This window comes from Arachis duranensis, chromosome 5 (genome assembly GCF_000817695.3).
Source record: "Arachis duranensis cultivar V14167 chromosome 5, aradu.V14167.gnm2.J7QH, whole genome shotgun sequence".
Classification (NCBI taxonomy): domain Eukaryota; kingdom Viridiplantae; phylum Streptophyta; class Magnoliopsida; order Fabales; family Fabaceae; genus Arachis; species Arachis duranensis.
In genome coordinates this window covers 64,797,860-64,802,788 of record NC_029776.3, presented here as the reverse complement: position 1 = coordinate 64,802,788, position 4,929 = coordinate 64,797,860, and the positions used below count along the sequence as shown (strand labels likewise).

General features: G+C 38.5%; 1 non-coding gene across 1 annotated transcript; it reads left to right on the top strand.

The window, feature by feature from the left end:
* The first annotated feature begins 3,395 nt into the window (after positions 1-3,395).
* On the top strand, positions 3,396-3,499 carry LOC127748216 (small nucleolar RNA R71). The gene has a single exon (XR_008010158.1). It is a non-coding gene; the product is annotated as a small nucleolar RNA R71 (small nucleolar RNA).
* Positions 3,500-4,929: the final 1,430 nt, after the last annotated feature.

The following is a 4,929-nucleotide window of genomic DNA, read 5'->3' as shown; positions in this document are numbered from 1 at the left end:
TTGTTTGCTCCATCCTCTTCTTAGTGATGGGCTTGTCATCTTCAATGAGGATGTCTCCTTCTATGATAACTCCAGCTGAGTAGCACAGATGGCAGATAAGATGAGGAAAAGCTAGCCTTGCCATGGTGGAGGAATTTTTGGCTATTTTGTAGAATTCAAGGGAGATGACTTCATGAACTTCTACTTCCTCTCTATTCATGATGCTATGAATCATGATGGCCCGATCCACAGTAACTTCGGATCGGTTGCTAGTGGGGATGATGGAGCATTGGATGAACTCCAACCATCCTTTAGGCACAGGCTTGAGGTCCAGTCTTCTGAATTGAACCGGTTTGCCTTTGGAGTCACTTTTCCATTGAACTCCTTCAACACATATGTCCATAAGGACTTGGTCCAACCTTTGATCAAAGTTGACCCTTCTAGTGTAGGAGTGTTCATCTCCTTGCATCATGGGCAAGTTGAATGCCAACCTCACATTTTCCAGACTAAAATCTAAGTATTTCCCCCGAACCATTGTAAGATAGAACTCTTGAACCATTAGGATTTCGACTTGTTGAATGGGGTTGGTCAGAACTTCCCAACCTCTTCTTTGGATCTCATGTCAGATCTCCGGATACTCATTTTTCTTGAGCTTGAAAGGGACCTCGGGATCACCTTCTTCTTGGCTACAACTTTATAGAAGTGGTCTTGATGGGCTTTTGAGATGAATCTCTCTATCTCCCATGACTTAGAGGTGGAAGCTTTTGTCTTCCCTTTCCCTTTTCTAGAGGTTTCTCCGGCCTTAGGTGCCATCAGTGGTTATGGAAAAACAAAAAAGCTATGCTTTTACCACACCAAACTTAGAATTTTTGCTCGTCCTCGAGCAAAAGAAGAGAGAATAGATGAAGAAGAAGAAGAAGATATAGAGGAGAAGGAGAGAGGGTGTGTTTTGGCCAAAGAGGAGAAGAGAGGGTTATGTTATGTGAAAATGAAGAAGAATGGAGGGGTTTATATAGTGGAGGGGGAGGGGTTAAGGTTCGGCCATATTGGGTGGGTTTGGGTGGGAAATGAATTTTGAATTTGAAGGTAGGTGGGTTTATGGGGAAGAGAGATTAAGGTGATTGGTGAAGGGTTTTTGGGAAACAGTGTTATTGGATTGTGTGAAGAGGAGAGAAGGTGAGTTGAGGTAGGTGGAGATCCTGTGGGGTCCACAGATCCTGAGGTGTCAAGGATTTAACATCCCTGTACTAATTAGGCGTGTAAAACACCCTATGCATGCAATCCTGGTGTTTAACACCAGATTGATGCTTGTTTCTAGCGTTAAACACCAGCTTCATGCTTGTTTTGGGCGTTCAACGCCCATCTGCAGCATGTTTCTGGCGTGGAACACCAGTTCCGTGCTTGTTTCTAGCGTTCAGCGCCAGCTCTCCTCAGGGTGTATTCCTAGCATTTAAACGCCAGGATGTTGCTTGTTTCTGGCATTCAATGCCAGATCCATACTCTGTTCTGGCGTTGAACGCCAGCCAGATGCTCCTTATTGGCGTTTAAATGCCAGTAAGCCCTTCCTCTAGGGTGTGCTTTTTCTTCTACTGTTTTTGATTATGTTTTTAATTTTAGTATTTTTTTCATGACTTCACATGATCATGAACCTAATAAAACACAAAAGAACAATAAAATAAAAAAATAAAATTAGATAAATAAAAATTGGGTTGCCCCCCAATAAGCGCTCTTTTAATGTCACTAGCTTGACAGTAGGCTCTCATGGAGCCTCAAAGGTGATCATGTCAATGTTCTAGACTCCCAACACCAAATTTAGAGTTTGGATGTGGGGTTTTAACGCCAAACCTAAAGTTTGGCTGTGGCCTCCCAACACCAAACTTAGAGTTTGATTGTGGGGGCTTTGTTTGACTCTGTCTTAAGAGAAGCTTTTCATGCTTCCTCTCCATGTATACAGAAGAACACCCTTAGGTATTAAACACAAGGTAGTCCCCATTCAATTGAAGAACTAATTCTCCTCTGTTAACATCTATCACAGCTCCTACTGTGCCTAGGAAAGGTCTTCCAAGGATGATGCATTCATCCTCATCCTTCCTAGTGTCTAAGATTATAAAATCAGCAAGGATGTAAAGGCCTTCAACCTTCACTAACACGTCCTCTACCAATCTATAAGCTTGTCTTACTGACTTGTCTGCCATTTGCAATGACAACATGGCAGGCTGTACCTCAATGATCCCCAGCTTCTCCATTACAGAGAGTGGCATCAGATTTATGCTTGACCCTAGGTCACACAGAGCCTTTTCAAAGGTCATGGTGCCTATGGTACAGGGTATTAAGAATTTGCCAGGATCTTATCTCTTTTGAGGTAAAGTTTGCTGAACCCATATATCTAGTTCACTAATGATCAAGGGAGCTTCATGATGGCTCCTAGATATTGAGCAACTTGCTCTCCAGTTACATCTTCATCCTCTTCAGAGGAAGAATAGTCTTTAGAGCTTATGAATGGCAGATGGAAATTTAATGGAATCTCTATGGTCTCTATATGAGCCTCAGATTCCTTTAGGTCCTCAATAGGAAACTCCTTCTTGCCTGAGAGACGTCCCATGAGGTCTTCCTTCTTAGGATTCACGTCCTCTCCTTCCACTCTAGGTTCGGCCATGTTGATCATGTCAATGGCCTTGCACTCTCTTTTTGGATTCTCTTCAGTATTGCTTAGGAGAGTACTAGGAGGAGTTTCAGTGACTTTTTTACTCAGCTGGCCCACTTGTGCCTCTAAATTTCTAATGGAGGATCTTGTTTCACTCATGAAACTTAAAGTGGCCTTAGACAAATCAGAGACTATATTTGCTAAGTTAGAGGTGCTTTGCTCAGAATTCTCTATCTGTTGCTGAGAAGATGATGGAAAAGGATTGTTATTGCTAAACCTCTTTCTTCCACCATTATTAAAGCCTTGTTGAGGCTTTTGTTGATCCTTCCATGAGAAATTTGGATGATTTCTCCATGAGAGGTTATAGGTGTTGCCAAAGGCTTCCCCCAGGTAATTAACCTCTGCCATTGCAAGGTTTTCAGGATCATAGGCCTCTTCTTCAGAAGATGCCTCTTTAGTACTGTTGGATGCATTTTGCCATCCATTTTGAGAAATCATGTTGACTTGCTGAGTCAACATTTTGTTCTGAGCCAATATGGCATTCAGAGCATCAATTTCAAGAACTCCCTTCCTCTGAGGCATCCCATTATTCATGGAATTCCTCTCAAAAGTGTACATGAATTGGTTATTTGCAACCATTTCAATAAGTTCCTGAGCTTCTGCAGGCGTTTTCTCTAGGTGAATGGATCCACCTGCAGAATGGTCAAGTAACATCTTAGAGAACTCAGACAGACCATAATAGAATATATCTATCATGGTCCACTCTGAAAACATGTCAGAAGGACACTTTTTGGTCATCTGCTTGTATCTTTCCCAAGCTTCATAGAGGGATTCACCATCTTTTTGCTTGAAGGTCTGAACATCCACTCTAAGCTTGCTCAGCTTTTGAGGAGGAAAGTACTTAACCAAGAAGGCCGTGACCAGCTTATCCCAAGAGTCCAGGCTATCCTTAGGTTGTGAGTCCAACCATGTTCTAGCCCTGTCTCTTACAGCAAAAGGGAAAAGCATGAGCCTGTAGATTTCAGGATCTACTCTATTAGTCTTAACAGTCTCACAGATCTGCAAGAACTCAGTTAAAAATTGGTAGGGATCTTCTGATGGAAGTTCATGAAACTTGCAGTTCTGTTGCATTAGAGCAACTAATTGAGGCTTCAGCTCAAAATTGTTTGCTCCAATGGCAGGAATTGAGATGCTTCTTCCATCAAATTTGGAAGTAGGTGTAGTATAATCACCAAGCATCCTCCTTGCATTATTGTTGTTGGGTTCGACTGCCATATCCTTTTCTTGTTCGAAAATCCCAGTAAGGTCGTCTCTGGACTGTTGTATTTTAGCTTCTCTTAATTTCCTTTTCAGAGTCCTTTCAGGTTCAAGATCAGTTTCAACATGAATGCCTTTTTCCTTGTTCCTGCTCATATGAAAGAGAAAAGAACAGAAGAAGAAGAGGAGTCCTCTATGTCACAGTATAGAGATTCTTTTATGTTAGTAGAAGAAGGAAAAGGTAAGAGAGGTGTTAGTAAATAAATAAATAAATAAATAAATAAATAGAAGAAGATGAGGGGGAGAGAGTTCGAAAATTAATTTTGAAAAGGGGTTAGTGATTTTTGAAAATTAAGAGAAGAAATAAAATTAAAATTAAAATTTGAAATAATTAATTAATTAAAAAGAATTTTGAAAAAGAGTGAGATATTTTCGGAAATTTGAGAGGGAAGATTAGTTAGGTGGTTTTGAAAAAGATAAGAATCAAACAAAAAGTCAATTAGTTAGTTGAGAAAGATTTGAAAATAAATTTTGAAAAGATAAGAAGGTTAGAAAAGATATTTTAAAATCAAATTTTTGAAAAAAAAATATATAATTTTAAAAGATATGGTAGAAAGATATGATTTTTAAGAAAAATATATTTTGAAAAAGATTTAATCTTTTAAAAGTAAAATTGATTACTTGACTAACAAGAAACTAAAGGATATGATTCTAGAATTTAAAGATTGAACCTTTCTTAAAATTCAAATTAAGAATTTAAGAAAAATAGTAAGAAAAATGAAAAAGATTTGATTTTTGAAAAAGTTTTGAAAAGATAAGATTTTTAAAATTGAAAATTTGACTTGACTTATAAGAAATAGCTAAGTTTTAAAAATTTTTTACTAAGTCAACTCAAATTTTCAAAATTTTGAGAGAAATAAGGAAAAGATATTTTTTTATTTTTGAATTTTCAATGATGAGAGAGAAAAACATAAAAATTACCCAAAACATGAAAATTTTGGATCAAAACACATGATGCATGCAAGAACACTATGAATGTCAAGATGAAA